The following is a 20,824-nucleotide window of genomic DNA, read 5'->3' as shown; positions in this document are numbered from 1 at the left end:
TTTTTTCCGATTGGTTGAGTTTTTTTTTTATTTGTGAAAGTATTGTTGCGATTTGTTTGGTATTGTTATAGATTTATTAACTTTTAGATATGTAAGATTTATACTGGTTAGTTTGGGTTTGATGTGTACTAAGATTTATATATGTTTTGATGGATGTTTTATATTTAATATTTTTTAAATTTTAATAATAATTATAGAAATTAAAATTATTTATGTTGACTTGAGGTTATAATTGGGTTTGATGTAGAATAAGATTTGTATTTGTTTTGAAGTAATCTATATATTTGATATTGTAGTGAAATTTATATATTACTAATTATAGAAATATTTTAGTTTTATTGTATTGATCAAACTTAATATAAATAAATTAAATTGTTCTATTTTATTCTTTTTTTTCATAATCTATCTGTGAATGTGTGTTTTGAAAATGGGTTTAGGTGGATGTATATTTTGTAATGACTATGATTTTTTTATTCATTTTCATCATATTAACTTGCTTTATTTTTCATTCCACCTACTTTGAAAGTAGAACAAGTTTCATATGTAAAAGTGCCTCGATCAGAGAAAATCTTCACAAAACCTTAAACTGTACTAAGAATCTCAAGATCAAAGGTAAAATTCTATCATTAAAACCAATAATATTTTATTGAGAATGTGTTGTCTTATAGCATGTATGATGAATTTTTGCAAGACCTTTTATGCCATTGATGACTATTTGTTAAAGTAAAGCAATAATTACCTCATATTATCTTTTAGATAATTTTGTTTAGTATAAAAATAATTGCTTATATGGTTAATCAATAAAAAGGTTTAACAATTTATATGACTTTAATTGCTCATATTTCAATTTAAAATACTAAGAGTTTAGCTTTTTTAGACCTTTATGATAATTCAATTAGGGTTCAACAATGGATAAAGATCACTCTTGGATATACTCTTGTTTTGATGTTAATGGATACATTACTCAAAACTTCTACAATGGTGTGGAGGAATTTATTAGATATACTTATTCTCAACCAAACTTTGTAAGTAATGAGAAGATTAGGTGTCTTTATGCCAAATATGAGAATAAAAGGTTTTTAAAAATGGATGTTGTGTGTAAGTACCTATATTATCAAAGGTTTACTATTGGTTATACAAGTTAAGTCTCACATAGGGGGTTAGAAGTAGGACAACCTTCTTTAATAAATAGATATACTTTTGAACCGATGAAGAGAATAAGAATAGAAAAAAAATTTTCTATAGTAGAATGGCTACAAATGTTTTATAACATGATTTTAGGGTAAATGGTTCTCTTGCTAGTGAGATAAGAGAACCATTCGAAAAAGAGCCAAGTGTAGACGCGAAAAGTTTTTATTTTTTGTTGAATGATGTGGATGAACCATTTTGGTCAGGCTATGTGAAATGCACAATCTTCTCTATAATGTTGCAACTTTTAAATTGTAAATAAGAGTTTAACATTAATGAGTCATGTTTTGATCGTTTGCTGAGCATGGTGAAGGATATGTTGCCAATGGATAATAAATTACTAAAAAACTTCTACAAAATGAAAAAAAAATGATGAAATTGGGACTTGATTATAAGAAAATTCATGTTTACAAAAATAATTGCATATTATTTTATAAGAAAATAGCAAATTTGACATGTTATTCGGTTTGTGGTCATCATAAGTATATAAGGAAAAAGTCTAGTGGTGAGACAAAAAAAAATTTTCTTATAACATCTTATGTTATATGCCACTAATACCAAAACTTCAAAGACTTTATATGTTAACTAAAACTGTTGAATATATGACATGGCATGCCTATAACCAAAGTCATGATGGTGTGCTTCGACCTCTTGTTGATGATGAAGCTTAGGAACATTTCAATCACAACCATGAATCATTTGCACTTGAAGTGAGAAATGTACGATTAAGATATGTGCGGATAGTTTATGTCCATTTGGTCCAAGTGTGAAACCATACTCTTATTAGCCAATAATGATAGTGCTACATAATTTGCCACCATTGTTATGTATGAAGCAAGAATATATCTTTTTGAATATGGTCATTCCAGGAAAAAGTAATTTGAGTCAAAATATAGATGTTTTCTTGAGACCTTTAATAGATGAGTTACAAATATTATGGTCGAAAGGTGTTGTGACACATGATACTTATAGAAAACAAAATTTTCATTTGAAAATAGCTCTTTTATAAATAATTAATGATTTTCCTACATATGGTATATTGTCTAGTTGGAGCACTCATGGAAACTTATCATGTCCTTATTGCATGGGACAAAAAAAGTTATTTCAATTGGCTCACGATAAGAAGCCTTACTTTTTTTATTATCATCGTCAATTTTTACCTTTTGATCATCCTTTTCAAAAGCAAAGAGATAAATTTCAAAAAAGAGTTAAGCATGACTCTCGTATTGTTGCATTATCAGGTGAAAAAATTTTGGCTTGGTTAGATAACTTTCCTGATATCATATTTGGCACAAAATGTAATGGTTAGAAGTTAAATGGTTTTAAAGAAAGTCATAATTGGATAAAAAAAAGTATATTTTGAGAGTTGCCCTATTGGTCAACCAATCTGATTTGGCACAATCTTAATGTTATGCATATTGAGTGTAATGTCTTTGACAATGTATTTAACACAATGATGGGTGTTAAAAGTAAAACCAAAGACAACATAAAGGTTGGACTAGATCTTTAGGTATATTGCAAGCGATTGGAGTTGGAATCGGTTAAGTGAATGAGAAAGTTTTTATGCTTAAAGCTTCATACATTTTAAGCAAAAAGTAGAGAAGAGATGTTTGTGGATGGGTTTAACAATTAAGACTTCTTAATGGTTTTGCAACTAACATTCCTCTATGCGTAAACACGATTGGTTATAAGCTTTTTAGGATGAAAAGTCATGTTTGTCATGTTTTCATGCAATGATTACTCTTAATTTCATTTCATGATTTTGTGCTTACTTTTATTTGGGATGCAATTATTAAGCTATCTTATTTTTTAGATATATGTATTCTATTGAAATATATATAGTTCATATGAAAATGTTAGAAGCAAACATTGTGAAAATAATTTGCAAACTAGAAAAGATTTTTCCTCTAAGTTTCTTTGATTTTATGGAGCATTTATCCATTCACTTGTCTAATAAGGTAAAATTTGGTGGACCTATTCATTATTGATATATGTATTCATTTGAAAGGTAATGTATTTCAGTTATTAGACATAATGTTGATTAATTTAATTTTTCTTTAATAACATTTACGGTATGATATCATGATGAGTAGGTTTCTTCATCATCTTAAGAAAAAATACACCAATTGAGTATTTGTTGAAACATCTATATGTGAGGCATATGTTATCAACGAGATATCCACTTTTTGCTAAACATCTAAATGTGTCAACAGGTTTGAATCGAGTTTCACGTAATGATGATAGGGGAGTCATGGAATCTGGACAACGATTTTTGGTTTTTTGTCATCCTGGCCAAGCATTTGGTCCACAAGATAAGTTTTGAAACTATCAGCGATGAGTATACCAAGGCACACTTATATGTTTTATTGAATTATGAAAAGATAAATCCTTACATTGAGTAAGTAATATGTGAAATCTATAATTTATGTTTTTAGTAAGTCCACAATTTTCCTAATTCATAATTGACAATGATAGGATATTTGATGGATCAATAAGAAGAAACTTTGTGAATATAAATGATGCAAAATTTGAGAAAGAATGTGATGCTAGGTTTTCGTAATGGTTAAGACAATTTGTAAGGGTTTAACATATAATAGCATATGTGAATAGAAATTTTAATGCTATTGTCTATAAAAAATAATGATAAAATTTTTTATTTTACGATTGGACAGGTTGAAAATCAAAATGGTAATATTGATCATCATCTAGTTGAGATAGCTTATGGCCCTAGAAGCACTGGTTAGGTGTTTCAAAGGTTATTTCATCAATGATTTTAAGTTTCATATGGTTAACCATGGGCAAACTCAAAAAATGATGAATTATGGGGTATGTGTGAAATGAAGTTGTTATAATGATTATGAATGTGACTTTTATGGTATCTTGAAAGATATCATTGAGTTAAAGTACTTTGGAGTAGGAAATAAGATTATACTTTTAAATGTCATTGGTTTGACACAGAAAAAATGGTAAGGGTATATCCTCGTCATGGTCTTGTTGAACTTAAATATAATTCGATGTTTGCTAGTAATGAACCATCTTTTTTAGCTTTTCAAATACATCATGTTTCCTATTCAAGCTATCATTCTAGAAAAAAAGATTGAAATGATTGGTGGGCAGTCTTCAAACAAAGGCTAGGAGTACATACTAAGTAAGTAATATTGATGGAGATGAAGAACAGACAACTAATTTAAAAGAAGACGTGTTTTAAGATGTTGAAGCTTTTATTTTATGAAATGTTACTATCTTAGAAGAACTTGATAATCCTACACTTGTTGTTGTCGGTGAATATAAAAAAATAGATTTAGTACAAACGATTCAAGCTTAAGAACAAGATAATGATGATGATGATCATCATCATCATAATCATGATAAAACACATGAGTTTGCTACTTCTAACAGCGATTGATGTATGTAGTGTAATTTTAAATGCTATATATAATGTTTATTCGATGTTCACAACATATCTCAAGTAAATATAGTACTTGATTTTTTTATATGCTTATTTTTATATATTTTGCTAATTTCATTTAATCTTGTATTACTAAAGTAATATTACATATGTTATAGGAATACTTATAGAATGTTTTTGTTATATATGATAGTTATGATGGGACGTCATGCAAAGAGTACTATTAATCGAGGTGGTTCTAGGGAAGGATCCATGATAGGTGATTTACGTATTGGATCATCATCAAAAATGATATAGCATGATCCACCATACGGGTTAGCTTTAACACAAATATAGTATGATTGACCATACTGGTCACCTCTAGCATTGATGATGGAAAATCCATCAATAAAGCATGACATTAATTTCGAGATTAGCTAAAGATTCACCAGTTGAAAAAGAAAAAGGAATGACAACTAGGCACATGATTAGAGGGCAAACAAAGGGTTACCTACTCCTTTAGATTCAAATAAAGGGGTGTGGATTACTCCGCTAGAAGAAAGGTATTCATTGTTTTATTATTGTTATTTGTTAGTTAATGAATTCATTCAGTTAAACTAATTTTACTAACAAATAGATGTTGGTAGTTGTTTCGAATAATCGTTGTTAACTTAACAATTTCAAGAATAATTCAAGTGAATTGTACTAGTCATTGGCCAACATGGGATAAAGTGCTTGCATCAGTTAAGTTTATAATGTTTGATAAACTTAAGGTAGTAAATGGATATTTATTTTTTTTTATATATTTTTATTTGATTTGAATTAAAAGTTCAAATTTTTGTCAATGACTTATTATTGCTATTTATTATGTTAGGAAAAATGTTAATGGGCTGAGTTAGATGATGATCTTGTTCAACAAGCATGATATTTTGAAGAATCAATTGCAAGACTTATTGTCCCAATGAGAGAGAATCGGCAATGAAAGAGCTGAGAGAGAATCGATAATAAAAGAGCATGGAATTAATAACATTATAGACTGCAAAGGTATAAAGTAGAGGTAGATCATAGCTCTGATTTGGGATGCTCTTATTAAGAATGTATGAAGCACTCTTAAATGGTAAAACATCTTTGCCAAAACTAAACAAAATCATCAAACACAAAAAGAAGAAAGTATTACGAAGTATACTGACATATTAGTTGCTTTTTCTATTCATAGAAAAAAATGGTATGATCTTTTTCACGAGTTATTGTTAACATCAAATATCAATAAAATATATAAATTGTATTGTTATTTGTTTCATTAAATGTATCTAAACAAACGTAGTCACTTGAGTTGCAATGAGAACCCACATTTACATAACTTTTCAATCGCATTCACAAACATTTAAAAGGACATGGAGATTTTGTTGATAACAAGTCCAGAGTTGTCAGTGTGTGTGACTTTGAAATGACTATGAATTATTTGAAATTGTTGCCTTGCTTTATTGAAATAAATAGTATCTTGTGTGTTTTGTGATGCATAGACTTTGTGAAAAGTAAAAACTATTACCTAATTTGTTTTATGATTTTAGCTATGTATTGTGATTATTGCTTAACTATCTTTATAGTATATTGCAATGGGATGATATTTGTGAAATATGAAAACTATTGCGTATTTTGAATTGTGGTGACGATGGTCTATTTTGTTTGTTGGTCAACTATCTTTATCGTCTATTACGTATTTTACATTGTAATGATGGTTGTGTAATGTGATTATTCATGAACTATGTTAATAATATATTGCAAAGACTAGTTATTTGTGAAAGGTTTATGCGTATCTAGATGAAATCATATTTGTGACAGGTAAAAATTATTGCGTATTTTCATTTATGATCTATTTGTGTATTGAGATTGTTGATGAAATATATAGTGAAGTAATTGAAAGCAAAGACATTGTAAGAAATTTTGTATTGAACTAGATAGTGTTTTTACATATTGAAATGCAATAATATTGTAAAATGTGAAAACTATTGCTTATGTAATGATCAAATATTGACGTTGTGAATTGTTTGAAGTTGTCATATTTTAGTGAATGATACAAGTCATATAGTAATGATTATTGTTTTAAACTTTTTGTAGGAAAACTTTGTTGCTACATTATCTAAAAAATATGGTGAAAACTTTTTCAATCATCTAAATTTTGATCTATAAGCATAGACTGAAGCTATTAGAAGGGTTGAAGCTACGCGCACTTATGTATATGGCTTTAGATTAGCAAATAGATTAAGGGACCTCTTTCATTTAACTCAATTCACTTATGCAGTAGAATCATCTCACTCCATTTTTGGTCTATCATCTGTGTCTCTTCAGGCTCATCAGCCTTATATAAAAGAATGAATTGATGAGTTAAGAACTAAGCTAAGGGTTGAGCATAGGTCATTCATGGATTAAATGATGCAGTTGATGGGGTCTAAACAAACCCCACCATCACAATTTTCTAGACCTAATGACGACAATAAAGATTCTGGGTCAGAAGATGCAGCAGCAATGTAGCGACATTTTTTTTTATTTGTATAAAGTATTTGATAGATGCTATGGATGCTTTATGGATGGATATTTTATAATATTTTATGGATGCTATCGATATTTTATGAATGTTTTATGATGTATTTGATGGATGTTATCTAGATTTGATATTTTAATTAATAGTAATATAATATTTAAATAATTACACATGTTTAAATTGTAATTTACAGGTTTCTTAAATAATTGTAGGTTTTTTGAATAATTATAAATGTTTTTATTTAAATTATTGATGAAACTATAATTTTATTGATGGAATTTACTAACGAAATTTCATTATTAACGATGAAATTTTGATCATTACTAACAAATTATCAATGGAAAAAAAATCCTTTTATGACCATTTTGAAGTTTATTACCTGTGAATTTACTGACAAATTTTATTGTCAGTAATTACCAATGAAAAATTCTATTGGTAAATCCATTGGTAATAATCCCGTCAGTAATTGCCAACAAAATTTATTGATGAATTTTCTATAGGTAATTACCAATGGATTTCATTTATTACCAACGAAATAGCATTACCGACTAGCTATCATTGGCGGAAATTTTCCATTGCTAAATTAGTTGCTAATGCTAATATCGATAGAATATTGACTTTTACAGATGAAAAATTTTGTCAATAAAAACTTTTTTTGGATAGTCTTTGTGGGTAAATTTCATCATAAATCACCCAACTTATACCTAAATTTCATTTGGGTTACTGAATTTTAATTTTCCCTATTCAGGTTACTAAAATTTTGGATTTCATTTATTACCAATGAAATAGCATTTTTGACTAACTATCATTGGTAGAAATTTCCCATTGCTAAATCAGTCGCTAATGCTAATATCAATAGAATATTGACGAAAAATTTTGTCAACAAAAACTTTTTTTGGATAGTGTTTGTAGGTAAATTTCATCATAAATTACTCAACTTATACTTAAATCTCATTTGGGTTACTGAATTTTAACTTTCCCCATTCAAGTTACTAAAATTTATTAAGTATACCAAAATTGATCACCGTAACTAATTCAATCCAAATTTTGATAGATAAATGACATGGCTACCATATCATCGCCACATTAGTTAATTAAACCCTTATAATTTCATAAAAGATCATTAAATTTTCACTCAATTTCCAAATAGGTTAATGAACTTTAATTTGTCATTACAAGGTCACTAAATTTTGTTAAGTATGCTAAAATTGGTCATTCTAATAAATTTCATCCAAAATAAAAAGCTAGATAAAATCTAACTATTGAATTCAACCAAATAACATCTAGAATTTTTATGTAACCAAAAATCCTTTAATATCCCACAAAAAATCAAAAGAAAAAAAATGAAATAAACTCAGAGCAGATAGACCTTTAATAAATATTTGTTTTTCCTTAAGTATTACTCTTTTTATTTAAATTAAAGAGCATAAATATTTAAATAAAAGTTTAAAGAGCTTAAATATTTAAATAAAAGAAAAAGTACTTACAATTTAATGAAACAATTATTTATTAAATAATTAAAAATATTTAATTAAATTGTAACAATTACAATTATTACATTCATAAGGTAAATATTTGATAAATAATGGTATAATTAAAATGTAAGGATTTTTTTATTTAAATATTTATGCTCTTTAATTTAAATCAAAGTATTAATACTTTAGAAAAAAATAAATTTATTAGAAGTCTATCTGCTTTAGGTTCATTTAATTCTTTTTTTTAATTTTTTGTGGGGTATGAGAGGATTATTAGTGACACAGAAAATTTGGATATTATTTGGTTGAGTTCAATATCTAGATTTTATCTAATGACCAAATTTGATATACTTAACAAATTTTAATGATCTTGTAAAGACAAATTAAAATTCAGTAACCTATTTAGAAGCTGGGTAAAAGTTTAATAACCTTTCATGAAATTATATAGGTTTAGTTAACTAACATGGCAAATGATGTGGCAGTCATGTCAATTTTTTTTTTTTTTTTGGGTCAAAATATAGATAGAATATGTTAGGATGACTAATTTTGATACATTTAACAAATTTTAATGACCTGACTGAGATAAATTGGGTCACTTACAATGAAATTTACCTCGAAGTTTGTTCCTGAGTGATGTTAATAAATTGACTTTCAATGCTTGTTTAATTAATTATTAATTAATATTTTCAAAAAATAATTATTAATTAATTAGGGTGAGCGAAGCATTAGCCTAATAATAAGCAAACCTTGACTCCATAATGGGATTGTGAGTTGAAATGTTAATCAACCTTTGCCCAAATTAACAATAAAATAGGATATCTAAAAAAAAACAATAAAATAGGAAAACTATCCTAGAGGGAAACTATATTTGGAATGAACATGGAACACATTAAAGAAGTCGGAGAACAAACTACCAACACCGTATAATACTGAAACCCAAGGTCGAAGTCAACAAATTCATGCTACCGGAATAAGTGTCCATGGATCAGATTGGATCGAGCTCCGACTGACATTTCAAAACCTTTATATTCATCCATGAAAACGTATTAAGGTTATTTAATTTAAATTTATTATTAAATTATTAAAAATAAATTTTATACAATATTTTAAGTATATTTTAAAATTAATTTTAAATAAAAAATTATTAAATAATAAAATATTTACACAAATTGATAAGATTTTAGCTTGAAAAACCTTATTTATGGCCCAGCCAAAATCGAGTAATTTACTTTTTCTTAAGGTTTTTCAATAACATTTAGGAACTGAAATACAATTTTCTCTTACCGGAATCTTCCAACTACTAAAGCTTTATAGCTGTTTTTCTTTTAAATAATATCAAAAGCTGCGTTGCTTATAAATTTCTTAGTATATATTGAAAAAAAATCAATATCAATATATAAAAGTTATCCCAATTTAACATTTTAATTTAATTTTTAACCAAATCGACGAGATTTTAATTTTGATTTCAAGAATAATTGTGAAAGAAATTTTATGCTTTATTAAAACTCTCTCCAACTGGTACAATATCAATATAATTCCTTTGTCAGAGATGTCAAGGACATCATTTGCCATTAATCATATATCAAAGATAAATTAAAACATTTATAGCATTGTGCCAATGGTCTAATCTTCTAAATTATACCATCCTCTAACTTTGACTTTATTTTTTTAAAATTTTTAATATTTTAAACATGTGTCAAGCTTTTCTTTTCTTTTTTACTTTTAAAATATTTAATAAATATTTTTTAAAGATTTCGTTTTTACTGTGAGACACCTTTTACATCAAATTTTACCTTTTTTTTAATTTTTTTAAAAAGTATTTAATAAATATTTTAAAAACTTTTTTTATAAAACTCATTTATTATCAATGATATATCACACATTTTTTTTATTTTTTTATTTTTTAAAAATATATTTAATAAATAATTTTTGGAGGGACGCATACTAAGGTGTGTTATGTGACAAACCATTTGATTTTTTTTTCCTTTTAATCTTTTATATTTTTATATTTAATAATTATTTTTAATGTTTTAAATTTTTTAAATGTGAAGTCCATTTGATATTATTATTAAAAATATATTTTTTATTTTATTTTTTTATTTCATATTTTTAAGAAATGAAAATTAATAGAAGTATCAAATTTACATCTAGATTTGATTTTTTTTTCTTTTTCAATCCCCTTTTTTTTTTATAGGTTTTTTAATTTTTTTTAAATTCATGATATAAACTTTTCAAAAAAATTTATTATTTTTGTAAATATCTAATTTTATCCAAATCGATTCAATTTTGTTCAATTTTTATACTTGATTCAAATAATTTGATTTAAACTAATTTGAGTATTATAATTAGATCAACTCATTTTGAGCTTATTTTAAATTAATTATTTTTAAATAATTTTATATGGATTAAAATTTAATCCAATTTAAAACCCAATTCTTAAAGTCCAATTTGATTCAATTTTAAGTCAAAATTTAATCACTTAATCTTAAAGATCCAATAACAGTCAAAATCAATTTGTCAAGCCCAGACTTCAATTTTAGGCTCAAACTAAATTTTAAATCTTAATATCATATTTATTTATTTATTTAAAAATAATTAAAAATTAAAACAAAGTAACAAAAGACAAAACTGGCAGTGGCCGATAGTGTCAGGAGCTCTTCTACCTATTCCTCGCCACAAGCAGCCAAATCTCCAACTTGTTTTTCAGATGTAGCAACTTTGTTACTGCATTTTGGTACCTAGGTCAGCTCTGCAAGTCCTAAAAATTTACAGATCATAGATTAAAAACCCAATGAGGAATACACAGCAATAGGGGGAGAAAAAATTTCCCAAAAACCCTACTTAGGACTCACCATCCCTAGCTTTTAATCAGCCCAACGTAAAGCAAACAACCCAATCCTAGCTCCCTAAAACCGTTCGGCTAGGGCAAAGAAAAATAAAAAGGAAAAAAACACAATTGAAAATTGGTAAGAAAATCCTACGAGCTCTATCATCAATCCCTTCACAACGTACAATCCTGAGCCCTATAATTCACTGGTCTTGACACTATTACCTCACCATCACTAGCCCAGCAACCAGCAACCCCTTATTGTTCACCGTAGCCCCTCTCAGAACCTTCAACTTCACCCAAGCCCTTGCACGCATCAACCTTTATGCACAATTGCATGCACCGTTTTCAATAGCTAACAACCAATAAGCCCTTCCTATTCACCATTTTCCATAGCATTGAACCTAGACAACCCCTCATTTAGCCATTCAACACCAACAATAACTTCCCCCCCACAACCAAAACACATCACCTAAGCCCAACTCTCATTTGGCAACCACAAAGAAAAGAATAACCACCTAATCCTATCCTAAACCACCTCCATAAAACCATCTGCCGTCACCATTCTTTGACCCATAATAGAAACAAAACAGCCTAATCCTTGTGAATCACTACCCATCCTAAGCATAACTCAAAATCCAGGGTACCCCAAAGAAAAAATCCAAACAAAAAAAAAATTCAACCACATTCTCTAGATTTAGGGAGAAGTAACGCCAAGCAACCCTGTTCAACAAAAAAAAAAAAGGTCAGAGTTCTCTTAAAAAAAAAAACTCAACACAAAATCAATTAAGATCCCCCACCAAACCTATTAAATAATCTAAAAACCAAAAATGACAAGCACATCCCCGATGGGGAGCCACAATAGCAATATAGCAAAATAATAAAAAAAAGAGCAAAAATAGGAGTGTCTCGATTTTCCTAAGAGTCGTTAAGCTTGGAAAATTTCTAGGAATGTTGAGCTTGAGATTGTGAAGAAAGAAAAAGGAATGGCATGCCACCATCCGTGATAGAAGCAGTGACGGCATGGAGAGTCGACAAGGCTTTTAGGCAATCCGAAACCACGGTTTGAAAGATTAGAGAGAGAGGGAAAGAACATACTCTGGTTCTAAAAGGCTCGAACAGTGGCACCTTGAAATTTTGGTTTAAAATTTCAGATCTAGGCATGTTCAAAAGGTTTTGAAGAAAACTAAGGCTGGAACGATGATCAAGAGGCCAAAAGGAGCTTACGGTGAAATTTTGGGCAAAAAATAATGGCAGACAGTAACTGCCATTGGCAACTAGCAGCAACGGCAAGGTGACCAATCACCAGAATTTGGATGATAGAGGGGGTCTAGCTTTGGTTTGTTGAAAGACGATGAATTTTTTTTAAGAAGAAAAAGAGAAATTAAGTAAAAAAAACTTAAGGTTTTGTAGTTTTTTTTTTTTTTTTAAGTAAGGAAACGAGTCAACCCGACCCGTGATTAAGATCCAACCGTAACCTGACCAACTTGACTCGCCCGTTGATCCAGACCAGCCCAAGTTCTGATTCGCTCACTTTTAGCTGACCCAACTCACTTAGCCTCAAACTGGCCTAGATCCGTGACCTAATCCAGTGTCTAGCCCAAGCTCCCACTTCATTGTGGTCCATCCCAATGTCTAGCCCAGTCCACTTTAGGTCATCTCTATCCAAGATCTGGTATATTTCTGTCTTTTATTTATATATATATATGCTTAATATTATTGACCCATGTCAAAAATATATATATTTTGTGTAAAAAAAGTAACATGTTTTATAATAAATAAAGTTTACAAGATAAATATTTGTGAATGAATTTGTTCTTATAAGATAATAATAAATAATAACAAAAATGAAAATAACCGATGATGGGATTTTGAAAAGTTCGAGTAGTAATTCTTGATAATTCTCTAAGTGAAAAAAAGCTTTTAAAAATTACCAAAGTATTAAAATATTTAGAAGTTCTTTTCAATACAAAGATTTTCATTTCTTTAATTTGAATAATTTTCTTAAAAGAAAAAAAAAATATCTATAAAAGTATACAATTTTAGGAAACAAATCTATTTAAGGATAATGGTATTATTTTATAAATTTTAAGGTGAAACAATAATTTAAAAAATCTCCCGATGATAAGATTCTGAAGTTTTCCAGGTAATGAGACCTAAAAAATCTCTAGCCGAGAAGATTTTTTAAATACTACCATTGAATTAGAGTATTTACAAAAAATTTCAGTACACTAAAAATTTCCCTTTTCTTTAAAAAAAGTAATAAAAAACTAACAAACAAAAAAACTATTAATTAAAAAGGAAAAATAAAAAATGGGCATTTTATTTTGTCATTTGAAATGCATGCACATAATTCTTGGAAACTAAAGACAAGCATTTGAAGTTGGGATTCTTAAGATGTTCGAGAAGTGGGTTGAGAAATCTTTAGATGAAATTTTTTTTTCAAATATTATTAGCGTATTAGAATATTTTTTGAAACTTTTTGATATCAAGGTTGTAGTCTATTTTTCTCAAATAAACTAAATAAAAAAAAACCAAAATTGTGATGAATAAAATAAATTAAAAATTATTGATAAATACCAAAGATAAGATCTTTTTAATCAAGATTAAAAGATAGCATATTGTTAGTTGATATCATTTTTAAAAAGGACACTGTGAGGATGCTAATCTTTCTTCATGCATAATCATACTCTCAAGTCCAAACTATTTTCACAAATCTTAGGGAAATTAGATAAATTTAGGTTGGGGTCATCACTAGGTAACCCACAGAATTTGTATAGAGTTCTGAATTATATTAATAATAGATGGTTTCAATTCAAAATTATTAGCCTGAATGGTCGGCCTACTAATACTGGGTTGAAACCCATCTAATTGAGAGATAGCATAGTCACTAAATGTTCTATGATTATCTTGTAATTGTTCAACCATAAATGAAAAAAAGTTGTTTGCTTTTTACACTTTTTAATCTTTTTAAGTATTTTCTCAATTTTCTTATCTAAGGGCACTGAACTATAACTCTTAGCTCTTGGCATACAAAACAAGAAAAATCAAAGTAGATTAAGCAAGAAAAATGAAATCCAAGCTACAAGCAGAATGATTAGCATTGATATTAAACTATTCCTTCAAATCCCCGATAACGACGTCAAAAACTTGTTAAGCGATCTATAAATGCATAGAATCGTACCAAGTAATAAAGTGATTGTAGACACCCATTTGTGTTTGGGGTCAATTGAACTATATTATAGTATTATTACTAATATATTGTATAGTATTATATTATTATTATTATTATTATTATTATTATTATTATTATTATTATTATTATTATTTCATTATTATTATCATTTTTTCTTTTTTTTTCTTTTCTTCTTTTCTTTCCCAGTTTCTAGTGAGAATTTTGGAAATGGCAATTGAATAAGCCAAATCAAAATCTCATAGTCAAATGTTTTTAATGATGAATCAAGCTTGAATAACTGATCAAATTCAATTGGGACCAAAAGTCAGATTCCTAAACTAAAGCTCAGGTAGAATCGAATTATAAGATTCAAGCCTGGATTGATTCTATCTGTTTCCTAAATTTGTGCTAAGGTTGCTTATAAATTGAACTAAAGATCAAAGGAACACACATAGAGTGAATTTGGGGTATTGGTTGATTTTTTTGCGAATTGGCGTTCTTAAAAATTTTTAGGTAATAAGGATTTCTGGGTTCGTTGAAAATCTCTAGGTTAAATTAGGGTTTTTAGTTTAGATTTAGGTTCTAGAGGTTGGATTAAGGTGTTGAAGGACTCGGGAAGTAATCTGGGAAAATTTGGGAAAATTTTGGAATTTTTTTTGAAAAATTTGGATTTTTATGAAAAATATGAATTTTTCAATGATCGATTGAATTTTCTGACCCTATTCCAACCAGTTTTCCAAAAATCGATGGATTTTTTAATTTTCGATTGAATTTTTTGGTGAAGTTCCTAGAAACCAATGGGATTTCCAATTTTCGATTAAATTTACCAATGGGTTTCTTGGAAAATTCTAGAGAGAAGTTAAAGCTTCTTGGTCTAGAAAAAGAGGGAGCATAAGGGATTCTGAAGCAAAAACGTTGGGGTTGGCTTTTACAGAGGGCCCAGATGACATCGTTTTAGGCAGCTTAAGATCCACACTCTAACTCGGTGACTCGTGCGTTGACACGTTCTTTGACTTAACCCGATCGCAAAGTTTTCTTTTTTCATTTTATTTTTATTTTTTGCTTTCATTTTGATTTTATTTTTTTTAGCTCATTTTATTTTTAGTTTTTATTATGGTTTTTTTTTTAAGAAATTTTGTAAAAATTATTTCTAAAAATAAATAGGTTTTAAAAAAATTATATAAAAAAAACTTTTCAAATAAGTAAAAAAAAAAATCTTTTCAAATAAGTTTTCAAAATAATAGCAAAAAAAAATCTTTTTAAGTTTTCAAAAAATATTTATAAAAACAAAAAATCCTTTCAATAAAAAAAATATTTTTCAAATAAAAATCTTTACAAAATAAATTCATGGATTCTACCAAACTATTGAGAAATTTTCATGGATTTAATTTTTAAAATGAAATCCACTAAACTATTAGGAAATTTCATAAATTAGTTTTCAAAAAAATAAAGAAATAAAAGATAATTTTATCCTCCAAACTATTGGAAGATTGTTTCAAAGTAAGTCCTACCAAACTATTAGGAGATTTTACTAATTTTTTTGAAATAAAATAAATTAATAAATTCGATGATAGAGCTTCTTCAAAGTGGAACACTAGTCCACATGAATACTTTGAGGTGAGAGAATTATCTTAAATTGCTACCAAACTATTGGGACAATTTTAAGACTAATTTTCAATGTTAAACGATTCGATAAATTATAAGTATGACCAAGGATTGGATAATTCAAAATCAAATTGGTACCATCCTCTGGATGAGCTCTATGGGGGTGTTATAATCTTTCTCATGCATAACCATACTCTCGAACCTAAACTCTGATTTCACATATCAAAATTTATTTAAGGTGACCAATCACACCTAAACAAAAAAATATTGGTGGCAACTCCTCTAATCTATGTCTAGTTGTAGGTCCACAGATTTATACGTTATGACAATTTGGCGATTCCACTGGGGACATCGAGAGTCAAGCCAGTAAATGATTTCTTATTATCCAAGCCTTGCTTAATGAATTTGAGATTTTTTTTCTTTTCATTACTTACACTTGCTTAATTATTTATTTATTTATTTATTTCTTTTCATTACTTATACTTGCTTCATTATTTATTTATTATATATATATATCTGTCATTCATTTGCATATACATAACATAAGCTCTCCACCCGAGCTTTACCTTTAGAAGGGAGTGAACTACCTATGCCCTCATGAGATTTTATATCTCCGCATGGGCTTGCGAAACACTCTCACTCAAATTGAACCCTTTTCACTTGTAGCTTATGATGGGCGAGGATCGGAGTGCCTTACTAGTCTGTGATGGATGATGATATAAGGAACAATTTGGAAACCTTTTAGAATTGACCCAAATAGCATATAGTCAACCTTAAGAACCCAACCATAGATAGAGCCTTATCATTCCACCCTTATAGTTAGCCTAAAATTTAAGATCATGTTGTTATTTTACTTGCTTTATAGTGTTTATTCTTTATTTTTTATTGAGGTGACTAATTGATTTTCTTGTATTCTTTTTATTTCTTTTATTCTTGTGCATATTTATAAACATACATGTAGATTGTATATTATGCTTACTAACCTTTTTTTATTGTGTATGCATGCATCACTGCATTCATTCTCATACATAATCTGATGGTTCCTTGAACATCATTCTAAATTTGCACCATAATTATGGGGAATCAAGGTTCAAGGATAGCTTAACACCAGTACTACATTCAAGCTAAAGCTAGAAAAATGGAGCAAGATAATACAAGTTATCTTGAAAGGATAGAAAAGACCTATGAGATACTTGAGGATAAATTAAGCAAAATTTTGGATGCTCTTGAAAAGATAAACAAAGAAAAAGAGGTGAAAGAAGATGGTTTACATGAAGTTACTAAATCGCCATACCTACCATGTTTTGGTCCACATCAGACCCAAACTACTCTAAGTCTTCAGCCACGACAGACCATATTCCCAAGTTACAAAATGCCTAATGCACCCAATCAAGCGAATGTTCAGAGCTATACCAATCATATCTTCACTGAAAAGATGGATGAGCCCATCTAAATTCCCAAAATGGATAAGACCAAAAAAGAAATGAAGTTACAGATAGTTGTGTCCCTAAAAGACTGTAAGACTGATCAAGCTATAAGCATGATTGAAGAAAGATTATGGGCTGTAGAAGGTATTGATTTCTATGGATCCATGGATGTTATCAACCTGTATCTGGTTTTCAGATGTTGTGATTCTTTTGAAATTTAAGGTACCAAAATTTAAAACGTATAATCGTACCAAATGCCTCATTACACATATCACAATATATTATTATAAGATGGCAGCTCACACTAACAATGAGAAGTTGCTCATGCATGTGTTTCAAGATAGCTTGACTGGGTTTACTGTAAGATGGTATGTCTAGTTGGATAAGACTCGTATTAAGTTATGAAAAGATTTGCTTGGTTCTTCATCAACTAATACCATTACATCATAGATATAGCTCTTGATCGCCTTTCATTATAAGATATGAAGAAAAAAACATCTGAGTCTTTTAAAAAATATACCCAAAGATGGTGAGATAAACCTGTTCAAGTCCAGCCACCCTTAATTGAAAAAAAAATGATAGCTTTGTTTGTAAGTACTTTAAAGTCATCTTATTATGAAAAGATAATAAAAAATAAAATAAAAAACTTTGTTGATATGATGATCTCAGGGGAGATTATTGAAAATGCCATTAAGAGTGACAAGCTTGAAGAGGAAAAGATTGACAGTACCAAAAATGATAGGATGCTTAAGAAAAATGATGAAGCCTAATAATGAGTTTTGAAGGGCAGCAATCCAAAAGTTATGCTCCATATCCATCATATGTTCATCCTATTTACTATCCAATAGCCAATAATGTTATGCAAGTTCCTTACCAACCTTATTTCCTAGCCATGAACAATATCGCTCTAAGTCTTTCTCAACTAGTTTTTCAAGCACCTGCATATGGGCCTTATCTTGTTATTACACCAGCTCTAAAGTTTAACAATCAAACAAGTGATTTAAGAAGATCTAAGGGTAATTAAGAGAGAGTTTGCATTGATCTTATTCCCATAATCTATACTGAGCTATTTTCAAGGTTGGTCAAGAATGACCTAATATCTCCAGTCTTTTTAGAACCATTGAAGCTACCCTATCCCAAATGGTACAATTTTAATGTCATATGTGACTATCATAATGGGAAGGTGAATCACTCTATAGAAACTTACCTTACTTTTAAACATAAGGTGTAAAGTTTGATTCGAGTAGGCTTGATAAACTTCAATAAATTAAGAGAGCTGAATATCCACAAAGGCCCTTTGGGCAATCATCCAAGGGCATAACTTTGGAAAGGCTAATTGGAACTGATTATCATTTTAAGATTTCTTGAAAATATGAATCTCTTTTATGTTACTTGGATTTCATTTTAGTTTTCATCATTTTAATAAAAGTGATAGATATGATGCATTTTCGTGACATTCTTCTTTTATATGAATCATCATTATCCACTTTTACCTTATTATACCTTTTTCCCATATCCATCATTCGTTTCCAAATAATGAATGTTCAGACAATCATGATGATAATTTAGGATTTAATTTTAAAAACATCATTCATGATGATTAGATTGATAGATGAAGATTATTGATTCATTAGGACTGCTGAATAAAAAGATAAATCTAAAGAAAAATTTTAAAAGTGATGCAATACATGATCTTTACAATTGTTCACAAGTCTACTCTTAGTCAATAAATGTTCTTCGTTGAGAGTATTCATCCTTGAAATGAGAAATGACCATATTTTTTTTATCTTTTCAAAAAAAAAATCATCCCTTGTTGCCACGTTTGAGCCTTTTAAAATTTTCTTTTGAGAAACCCTAACAAGGATCACCCCCACACTAGGGACAAAGTTTGAGAAATTTGTTCATCCTTAGGGCCAAAGCCCTTTTGTGATCAAATTTTCCTAACAAATGAAAAAATGAAAAAAAAAAATTTGACAGGATAAAATGCCAATGTGCTTTATCAAAAAAAAAAAGAAAAAAGAAATTGATGGGGCAAAATGCCAATGTGCTCCACCCAAAAAAAAAGAAGCAAAAAAAAAAAATTGATGGGGCAAAATGTCAAAGTACCCCACATGAAGAAATAATCATTGGTTTGATTACCCTTTAAATACAATTTAAGCTTGTTTTATCCCTTCATTTGGCACCTTTTACCTTAGCCTATGTTATGTACCTTAGCCTATGTTATGTCTCTTAAAAGTCCATTTTGATCAAATGTGAATACTTGATTTGGAGAATTATGAATTGAATTGGGATAGGTTTGCCATTGGATTGTGTAAAGCTTTAATCAAAGTGTCATTGATGAAGAAAAAAAAAATATATGAAAGAATGAGAAAAAGGTATGCAAAAAAAAAAAAGAAAAAAAATAAAAAAGTAAACAAAAAGGGAAAAAAAAAGAAACAAACAAGAAAAAAGAAAAAAAGAGGCAAAAAGGAAAAAAAAATAGGACTTAAACTAAAAACTTGAAAGGGCAGTTTAAGTTAAGATGAAAACTTGAAAAAATAACTTCATATGAAGGTCTTTAGAATAAAGATGATGATTAGCTCAAAGGTTGGAGATATTAATGGAATGTGTTTTTGAAAGATGATCTTGCATTTTAGTTCAAAATTATCTGAGCAATCATTATTTTGGACGTTAATATCTTATTTGAATAAATTACAGCATTTTAACTTTAGTCACCTTTGAGTTGCTAATGACCCTACCTTTTGATCCATTTCTTTTACCTTTCACCAAACGAACATTCCTTGAATGAATTAAAGAAATGCATCATGTTTGTCACTGATTTGAATAATGGCAAATAAATGAATGATATTTTTCATAAAAAATTTTTCATTTTTGAAGGAAACACAAAATGAGATAAATCAAAAGAGCATGAGAAAATGATTTACATTGGGGCAAACAAGGTGATCTTGTGATGAACCCAATGATAGATTGATTGACATGACCTGTGAATTATGATCAGATGAGAAGAATGACATGAATCAATTAACAAAATTTATTTTGAATACTAAGAAGCTAAGAAGGATTGGTAGAGTCTTAAGAACCTTGTCACAATAATAGAAATCTATGACATTTGCACTATATACATTGTGTTTACATTTACATCCTAGATAGGCATGCACTTGTATTACTCTATTATCACTTATCCAATCTTGGCTTAG

General features: G+C 28.6%; 1 long non-coding RNA gene across 2 annotated transcripts; it reads right to left on the bottom strand.

Annotated features, from left to right (window-relative positions):
• Window positions 1–11,106: 11,106 nt before the first annotated feature.
• Window positions 11,107–12,779, bottom strand: LOC149520115 (uncharacterized). 2 transcript variants are annotated; one of them, XR_016327223.1, is made up of 2 exons: window positions 12,519–12,779; window positions 11,107–12,143 (listed from the first exon to the last, which is right to left on the bottom strand). It is a non-coding gene; the product is annotated as an uncharacterized LOC149520115 (long non-coding RNA). The 2 variants fall into 2 exon arrangements; XR_016327226.1 differs by having other exon boundaries at window positions 12,648–12,779.
• Window positions 12,780–20,824: the final 8,045 nt, after the last annotated feature.

Source organism: Durio zibethinus, chromosome 2 (assembly GCF_047325235.1).
Source record: "Durio zibethinus cultivar Kanyao isolate XHJ-2024 chromosome 2, ASM4732523v1, whole genome shotgun sequence".
NCBI lineage: Eukaryota > Viridiplantae > Streptophyta > Magnoliopsida > Malvales > Malvaceae > Durio > Durio zibethinus.
The sequence above is the reverse complement of the archived record's forward strand: the minus strand, read 5'-3'. Positions and strand labels throughout refer to the sequence as shown.